Raw genomic sequence first — 10667 nt, forward strand, 5'->3', positions numbered from 1 at the left:
GGAAAGTTTTGTATGTGCATTAAATTCAGCAACTTTGGCAAACACTCTATAATGTTTTGAAGTGGGAGTGCAGTAACTTTTAAATACTAAATGTCACACTGCATATTTCAAATACACCTTTCCCTCTTCTAATAAGGGCTTTCTACCTATGTCAAGAAATGTACTGTATTGTTATAGATAAAAGCAGTCACAGGATATTTTGTTCACTGATGTTATTATCTGTTTTTTATTATTGGGGTTCAAAGTACAAACATTGAAGCAGAGTGATAAAACAGATATGTAGTTGTGCAGTTTTCATGTGCCATGGTACTATCTCAGCACATTCTACCAATGTTCTGTTTCTGTGCTGCAGATATGGAACAATATCTACACACACGGCGACACTGGCGCTGACATTTGTGTTGACTGGAAGAGGTTACGTGGTGAGTCACTTGTTACTCACATAAAGCGTGTCCATCATTTTTCACACACACACCCTCCTCCTCCTCCTCCTCTTCAGCAGTGTTTACAACAGCGACGATAACAAAAGATAACAAAAGATAGTACGAGATGATAAAAACCCACCTACCAGCACGTTGAAAGCTCACTAATTATTAAGCTTTATATTTCACTTGCCTGATTTTTAGAGAAAAAAAAGACGATAAAAACAACACATTGTGGGTTTTGTTGGGTTATTATGCGCTGGACTATTTCCTGGTTGGGTGCAGTAACTTTCTTTTGTTCTGTCTTCACCTTGAAGTTGCCAGGCAACCAGCAGAGAGGTTTTTGTGCAGATTAAATAAATCAGATAAAATGTGTTAATTTTTAAACCTCAGAGGGGCTGGAAGGTGATTTTCTTTTCTTTTTCTTTTTTTAACCTTTATTCTTTTCTTTGTGCTAAGCTGAGCTAACTATGTGTTGACAGTTGCCTCATATTTAACACACATGCAGTTCAATTTATAGCATGTAGCTCAAGCCTACGTCCATAAATATAGATTTGTTCAGGCATCAGGTTACATGAATGCTACATGATAACATATATACATGTCCTTCACACACCTGCAAAGATGTTGTGTATGAAAATGGTTGTGAAATAGGTGAAACACGGGTGGAACATGAATGGACACTTAAAAAATACTTAATTCTAGTGAAAGTGGGAAAATATTATAAATATTAAATATATTCTATTGATTAAAAAATGTCCTTGTTTTTTTTTAACCAATTGATTTAATTAAGTCTTTCATTCTCACTGAGCAAATCCTTAATTCACATTTTCACGCATAGAAAATCCCACGTCCTTGACGACGTACCGTAATTAACCTGTAACGACGATGATAATGAGGACAACAGTGGCACTGTTTATTACATTAGGAGAACATTTTAATTCAGCGGGCTACTTCACCTCACCGCAGGACAAAAGGCTGTTCTCATCGAGCGGGGAGACGGGATGAAGGGCAGAACACAGCAGGGCCGTGTAAAAAAAATCTGCAGACTGGCTGAGACTTTGGGTCAGTGCCATCTCTGTTGGCTCTGTTAAATGAAGCATTAAGTCTGTGAAGCAAGTTTTCTTTTTTCCTTCCCTCCAACCTTGAGGACATTTGTTGGAGGAAGAGAAGTGGTTGGCTTGTACCCCAGAACAAAGACGTAATTGGTTACTCTGCAGTGGATGTCCAAATGCTGATGTGTGTACAGTATAGGTGCACGCATACAGCCGAGAACGTTCCCTGCGGTGCAGCAATCTCACAAAACACTTGTTTAACAGGAGGAGACGGAGTGATGTGAACAAACTGTGCTGAGTCTCGTCTTTTTTTTTATTCTTCCTGAGCGCTGACAGATTAAACAGCTCTCACACTGAAATCATTCACACTTACACTATCAACAATAATTGGGACAGTTTTCCTCTACATGTCGAGGCACATATACTCATATTAATTAGATAGGATACATTTTCTCATATTAATTAAAAGGTCCAGTGTGTGACAGCCAACGGTGAGACTACAAACTCCACCACTTAACCCTTCCTACACATTATGGCGCTTTTCCATTTTACAGTTCTGGCACTACTGGGTTTGGTATCAGGGACGTCTTTATCCCTTACACAAACTTGTGACAAGCAAAGCGAGTTGTTTTCCGTGTAATGAATCATTAGAATCGGGTCATTAAAAAGATCTGTCTTCTTAATGAAGATTAGACTCCGTCTGACACAGTGACTGAGCTGATTTATTGTGAAGTCAGCTGGCAAAGTGACAATAAAAACAATAAAAAGTAAAGTGACAACAGTGCGTCATATATAAAAAGGATAAATAAGCTTCAATACAGCTTCTGTTTTACTAACAGCACACACCACTGCAGTTTAGCAACAGGGACTGTAACTGCTTGTGTTTGCTCAAGCATCTTCATCTTCTTGTGTGCGAGCCATGGTTCTCAAACTGTGGTACGCAAGCTTCCTCTGGTGATACTGGAGGAAAATCAGACATACTGTTGTACTGTATAAACGAGTTGGATTGGAGGGGAGTATATGTGCAAATGATCTTATTTAACTGCATTAGTCTTCAGCTGGGGAGGATGTGAAGTCACACAGAAGTGGCTTTGATTTCTTTCTTTTGTTTTTTGAGGGTGTGGTGACACTCATGGTCAAAGGTCAACCGCCACACAGTAAACAATATACTGTACAGCTGTGTGGAGTTGTTATTTGGTCTTTTATGGCAGTTTTTACAACACGTTTTAAATATTTATACAACGAAATATTTTGACATGCTAATATATACGTGAATATACAGCATGTGTAAAAGTACTTGGTTAAATAGCTGGGTGTTTGACGACTCACCTGGTAGACCTGGCACACGTCAGTGTGACCCAGGTCCAAACTGAGCCTGCAGCCCTTTGCTGAGTGTCTGCCTCCTTTTTCTCACATTTTCCAACTCCTGTCGAAAAAGAAAAAAAAAAGAGAAACGTCTGCAACAAACACGGACGAAATCCTCCATCACATCTACATTCTGCTATTAAAACCTACACCAGTGGTGATTATAATAGTTTAAGGCAAGAGTTCAGTGCAGATAAACAATGATAAATATGAAAATCATACGTTTTTGTTGTATTTCATCAAAAACATTGTGTGGTTGACCTCAGTGTTTTCCCAAATCTTTGCTCCAGCAAATAAAAAAAGCTTAAAGTCTTTAATCATCAAAAGTTTGTGCTCGTTTGGTTCAACAGAAAGTGACACATGGACAAAACCAGAGCGTCGGCCGCGGTCTTTTATTTTCCACTGGATGAGACGCAGTCATGAGACAGAGCTCCAGACACAGGAAATGTCAACGGCTGTGCCCCGAGGTCAGGGACATTTGGAGCCTTGATTGGATCTTTTCTCAGATAACCTATGAAACACAATCAGACGCAGGGAAAAGGCCACAAAAGATAATGACATCACCCCGGACAGCACACATGAAACACCAGTGGAAACAAAAAGAGGAGCGGCGAAGGTTTTCTGGAAAAGTTCAACAAAAAAATGGCTGAACATTGTGAATAATGAGGAAATATTTAACCACCTGTTTCAAGAGTGTTCACCACTGTGTAAAATGCCCTCTGAATACATCTGAATATTTTAACATGGAATTAGCTCTGTGTGCAGCATTAACATACAAATAACACTTACTCCTTATTAATGGACTGCATTAAAACACTGCTTTTCCTCGGCTCTCCGTTTTATGGAGTCGCTTTTGAACAGTGTATGTTTAATACAATAACATTAGCTGTAATCCCAAGAAAACACTTGGCAGAATAAATCATTATGCTGTCGTCTTAAGTCAATTACAGTAATTATTAACCTCCCTTGGGCCCTCTGAGCAATGTTTGAACTTAGCAGGGCTTAAAATATTTAATTATCTCAGGAGGAGGCTAATTAGCACTGTATTGCAGGTAGTGAGTCAAAAACAGCCATTATTCCAACAAATAAACATGCAATTTAAATTTATCTAAAGTTTAATTGTGGCGTTTCAGCAGTAGGAGGAAGGTTGGGGATGTAGCGACGCCAAAAGAATCCTCTTGTGTGCTTTCCAGCAGCAAGTATACGATAAGAAATGTAACACAGCATTTCCTGAATAAATAGTCTGCAATAATATTATTCATTAGCAAACTACAGTCGTCTGTGATAAAGTGCAGCCCGGAGAAAGTGAGCGTAAAGCTGCCAGGTATCGTAGGTGAGACAAACCTTCATTTTGACTCTCACTTATTAAACTTGATGTGCCCTGCAGTTGTAATTAGGTTAATGTGCAAAACAGAGTGTGAGGGCAAATGATTAACCGTGTACGGAGGACTGATGATACGGACTCGTATACAGCCGTGTCAAACTAAATTTCATTTATATTATACAGTATAGCAAGTGTTTTAACCACTAAAATACAAATATGGAAAGAAAATCTCTCCCAAACAAGTCCAACAGTACTATTTCCATTGTAAACCCATCATATCTCTCTCTCTCTCTCTATATATATATATATATATATATATATATATATATATATATATATATATGTCTTTTATATTTGTACATGTACATTTATAAATACTGTTTATTAGGGCCGCAACTAACGATTATTTTCACAAATCGATTCACCTGTCGGTTATTTTCTCGATTCATCGAGTAATCGTTTGGTCCATAAAATGTCAGAAAATGTTGATCAGTGTTTCTCAAATGTCTTGTTGTCTCCGATAAACCAAACACTATTCTGTTTTAATGATTTCTTTGTTACGCGGAGCAAAGAAACAGCTCTATCACGGTGAAAAGAGAGGACAAAACTCACAATTAAGGACAGTTCAGGCAAAAATCCAAATACAGTGAAGTGATGCCACGCTCAGTCGTCGAACAGAGAGTCACATTTAAAGACGGTCAAAAAAAACAAGATAATATAACGGTGAGGGGAGACTTTCTACTTTCTACTGTGAGCTGAGCGGATGCTGAGAAACAGGTGCAAACAATCACGGCAATCACCGCAGAGGGCGTGGCTGTGGAAGAAAACCAGCACAGGTGATGGGAATTAGACAGACGAGACACAGCAGGAGGTCAGACTCATTAAAATACAGCAGAATAACACAGGTAACGTGAGTAACGCCAACAAATTACACAAAATTAATTAAAAAAAAAAATATATATATAAATGCAGAAAAACACATTGATATAATGAATAATAATGAATTAAAGCATTAATATATATTCAAGGGTCATGATTAAAGGTGTTGTTCTGACAATGAACACCAGATGGCAGACATGATACCATCTACCAGCTCCAAGGCCAGAGAAGAGGTTTTTTTTTTTTTATTATTATTATTCACAGGCTGATAAATCAGTACAGTTCTCCAAACAAATACTTTTTTTTGTGCAAATATAATAATATTATCACAGGACGGAGTTTGAGCGCGCCGTCTTAAAACTTCCCCAAATACCAGCGGACAGGACCCGTCTCCTGCAAGGCTGAATTTTAAAATTCAACCTCGTGCCACGTTGCATAACACTGCTGGGACCAATGTAAAGATGTAAAGCAGTGAGAATGGAATGGGCAGCAGTGCAGCCGATGCCAGGTCCCAGTTTGTGTGTGTGGGGGTGTGTGTGGAGGCGTTAGAAGAAAAAAGAAAAGGGAGGAGGGGGGGTCCATAAGTTTGTGTGGTTCCATTTCACAATCTATTCCATTCTACACCCACACAACTCCACAAACTGGAGAAACAACTCAAGAAAAGCGTTTTAGGTGCACACAAATTCACATGTCAGTGTTTCTGTTGACTGGCAACGACACGTCACAACGATTTAACCCCAGTTTCCCCTTCATTCCACCATGTTTGACCAGCAGCACCATCAGAGCTGGTCTTCCTCTCTCCTGACACGTGAACAGCTGTGGCCTCCTGTGTTATGACTCCTGCTGCCACATCTGGTGCGTGTGTGTGTGTGTGTGTGTGTGTGTGTGTGTGTGTCTCTGATGACTCCTGCCACATCTGGGAGGCAGTCCAGCTGTGCCGCTCCTCACGAGTCTGGACAGCGTCCTGCAGACACCTAGCTGTCACTCCGGGTTACCTGAGGCCCACCTCACTGTCAGAGGCGTGACACGGGCTACATGTGCATTCCACACTGCCACATCTGCTCCGTGTGTGTGTGTGTGTGTGTGTGAGACAGGGTACATGTATGTCCTCGGGGCTGAGGCTCCAGTCTTCACACCTCTCAGTTGAAGACACACTCAGAAAGACACACCAGGCAGACGGTGTGTGTGTGTGTGTGTGTGTATGTGGGTCAAAGACTAAAGCACACACACACACACACACATAGACTTTTCCAAAAAACGCAGCAAATACATTAAAGGCTAAGATATATCAGCTAAGAAACACATTAAAGATTAGACGTGCGACACAGAGGATTCTACACTATTGTAACTCTCTCTTCTTTTTTAACCTGTTTAAATTCACACTTGAGTTCACAGCTAAAATGAATCCACAAGTCTGCAGACAGACTTTTAACTCCATGCAGGAGGTCCTGTCACATCACTCCAGGTTTAACAGCACTGCACTGGTTGCCCATCACTCGTTTTTTTTCTCACTTTGAAGACAATCCATGGCCTGGAGCCGGACTGCATCTTTGAACTCTTTGCCCCCATACGTGTCCAGCCAGGCCGCGGAGATCAGCTGACCACAGACTGAGGGCGACGGATCATTTTCGGTTGTGGCATCAGTTGACTCCACTTTTATACGATGTCTAACACTTAATGCCATATTTTGATCACATCATTTAACTGTATTTTTTTTGGAATCATTCCTTATTTTCTTATTATCATTATTATCATTGTGTCTATTTCCTTTCTATTGCATTTCTAGTTATACTGCCATTATTGTGTGTTATTATTACTTTTAAACTATCTATTTGAACTATTTATCTATTTCTTTTGACTTTTAACTCAGCATTTGTGTGGACAGCAAAGAAAGAAGGAATTTCATTGCACAGAGAAACCTGTTTCTTATTGTATTTATGACAATAAACTCATTTAATCTTGTGCTTTATCCCAATTTTGGAGCTACTATTGCACTCATTTGGGTTTTTAATTGATTTATCGTTTATTTATTTTAAATGTGTCTTTTTAAATGTCATTTTTATCCTTTTTATTAGCAATTTCTTAGATATTTGCAAATTATTATATTTGTTTTAATCTATTTTTGACATTGATCTAATATCTTTTTAAACATCTTTCTTTGTTTCTTTCTTTTTTTCTTTGTTTGTTAATTACGGTTTGCCATTCAGGTTTTTATTATTATTATTATTCTGATTATTCTGATTATTATTATACATAAATATATAAAACATACATAAATAGAACACCAGATAATTAAAGGTAAATGAGTTAAGGTACTTGTTGTAACTCCCACGTCAAAAGCTCCGTGTTTTTTTCCCTCTAAGTAAAATATTCAAATTTCAAAGCCAATGCATCAGAGTTTTTATGACTGCGCCACGACTTCAAACAAAAGACTGCAGATGTCTTGCTCGTCATTTTAAACAGTTTAAGGTGGTTTATGGCGTCGTCTATATTTAGCCTTGGATTTTCAATGGGAATTTCTGAAATATCTGTTGGACGGATGAGTTTGAGAAAGGTCAATAATCTCTCTGATCGTGTGTGTGTGTGTGTGTGTGTGTGTGAGAGAGTGAGGCATCAAACAAGACAGATGATGAAATATGTAAAAATATGTCAACATATTTACTGATTTATCTTAGAGAGTGAACGGAGGGGAAGAGGGGTTCTGCGTTCTTTTTTCTTTTTGCTGAGAGAGGATATTCAGGGATGTTCAATTGAGCACGAAACTGCCATAAAAACTCTTTATTTCTCATTTCAAATTCAATATCTTTGTGTGGGTTTTTTTTTTACGTATGAAAGCAGACAAAGATCTGGTGACAATGATGTAGCACGTCAGACATTTCTAACAGAACGCAAACTCTATATGTCGCTAATTAATACAGTGTTTTATCCCCCGATTATGTTCCGTTTCAGCATTTTAGCGACTTGCCAGATACATTAATTAACATCACTTCTATTGTATTAATAGCTAATGTAATCCCACTGGGGCTAAATTTCCTTATTATTATTCCTAATTTATGTGATGTTATGAATGAGTTGTTGATAAATGTGATTCTGGCAGACAAATAACACAGGGTACATGTGATGATGAATATGAAAGTAAAGCTGCTGGTGAGGGTGATGTATATGATCACATCTTATAGTGGTTGTGTCAATAATATGAAATTATAAATAGATTATAGATTATAGATTCAAAATCAGCGTACGATTCCAAACATTTGCTCATATCTGCAAGTTACTAAAGTCACATGCTCTCAACAGTTGCCCTTGAGCTCCATAAAGAAAGAAAATGAGAGACTAATCAACGACGAGCTTATTTGTTGCAGCCCCGGTTTGGTTTGAACAGAACAAACAAACTATTACACTGTAGAATATCTCTGCGATCGGCGACGTCGTGCTTAAAAAGCCTCTGAAGCTTCGTGTGAACGCCTTTGTGTGCCGAGCCTTGAGAGTAAGATAGTACTATAGCACAGTGTTCAGCCTGAGAGTGCACGTCTCCTCTCTGCCAGCACTGTACCTTCACATCAGTGCAACATGCATCTTTCCCTAAGCACTCCACCACTGAAGAATCTCTACTCTAATTAACTGAGATTACAGCAATTAGCAGACCATTAATCACAACCTTATTAGTTTAGCCAGGCAGAAAGAGAGAGGGACGGAGAGGAGGAGGGAGAAGAGAGGGATGGAAAGAAAAAGAAAAGTGAGAGAGAGAGAGAGAGTGCTGGAGTTGGCTGTGATTTCACACACTGCCTCCTGTTTCACACAGTATAGCTTTAGGAGCTAACAATGCCTCCCTGAGTACAGGCGTGCGTGTCGTTACTGGATCATAAATACGGCGAACGGCGATGAAGTGAAACCTTCATGGAGTCTCAAACATATGGCGTCAACCATATTACACGTGATGGGAAAAGTGGTGTGTGTGTATGTGTAACATGTGTGTGTGTGTGTGTGTGTGGTGGGTGGCAGGGTGTGAGTTGAGCTGGCATGAGCTCTGGTATGTTAAAAACATACTAGTGTGTGTGTGTGTCAAGGATGGAGTGAAAGTAAAGCGGCTCCACAGGATGAATTTCTAAATACACCCATGTCTGATACCATCTTCTGTCTACTAACCCCCCCCCCACACACACACACACACTCAACACCCCCACCCCCGACTCACCTCCCCTCGTCAGCAAGCGGGGTCAAATGTTATTCCCTCCTCGTTGTCACGGTTGCCAATCACCTCACATTCTGTAGCAACTGTTTCCAAGGCAACGCAGAGATCCGGTTGCCAGGCACCGAGAGCAATGCATGTGATTGTTACTTATTTATTTAATTCTATCTTTATCTATTTGTTCATTCTAACAGTGTCCACTGTAGCGTTCACGTGCGCCCCCCTCCGTGCGCCACAGAAACACACACACACACACACACACACACACTGCACACAGTTATCTTTTCCCTCTTGCACTCTCTTGACACACACACACACACACACACACACACACGTGTGAGCTGTGATCTTTATTCCTTTTTGCAAACACACACATGCTTACACACGAGCGCGATAAGGAATGATACGACCCTGGCGCTAACTAACTAACCCATCTGCATTTACCACAGGTGTGAAATGTGCACAGTGGATGACAAACAGTGATTATCATAGCAATAAGGATCCTAATCTGAGCCCTGCTCTCCTCCTGGCCTTCTGTTCCCTCCTCTCATCTGCCACGTCTCATAGGAGCCGCACAGTGATAAAGACAGACCTTAATGAGAGGGCTCTTATTGCACTGTGATTTCCTCCCTCCTCCACCACACCCTCCCTCCCTCCCTCCCATCGTTCCTTTCATATCCATGCTCCTATACCTGCAGCACCCTTTCTCCCTCCATCCATCCATCCATTCATCCATCTAACCATCACGTCCCTGCAGCAACCGCTGCGTGCATCAGGCCTTTTGTTGGTCCGGATAAATATTACGGGGTAATTGTAATGGAGTGACTCATTAAGGGTGAAATTACTGCTCTCGCTGCATGGCCAAGACCAAGATGTACTTATTCGTTCAGCATCTACTGTCTGTGTTTGCTTTAGCGCTGCGGTTATTATGTACGTGTGCGTGTGTGTGTGTGTGTTACATGTTACTTTATGACGTCGACGGGCGAGCTCGTAAATATGATGTCGGCAGTTTCGCTGTGCATTTGAATATGTGTGGAAACAGATGTTATTATCCTACTTGCTGCAGGTCATTGGAGTCGCTGCATGTTGCTTTTAGCCACGTTAGCCTGGTCTGTCCACTCACACTCAAACTAAAACGTCCTCCAACATTTAATAAAAACACGTATTTTATTGATTTTCATGAAATTCAAGGTGCCCCAGAGGGACTGCCCTCAACTATCGTTTCCTTTTTCGTGCCGCTGGTAAATTCATGTTTGTGCCGATTCTACGACACGATCGGGTTCAAGTTGAAAACCCTGGTTTAGTGGAAGGTTGTTAAATAGACACGAAACTGAACCATTTAATTGGAGGAAATGACATAAAATGCGTTAGAATAAGTGGGAAACAGTTTAGAGTCCTTTACTCCAGTGTCTGAACTCATTTTAATTACACTG

The sequence above is a fragment of the Solea senegalensis genome, linkage group LG19, assembly GCF_019176455.1.
Source record: "Solea senegalensis isolate Sse05_10M linkage group LG19, IFAPA_SoseM_1, whole genome shotgun sequence".
NCBI classification, from domain to species: Eukaryota; Metazoa; Chordata; class Actinopteri; order Pleuronectiformes; family Soleidae; genus Solea; species Solea senegalensis.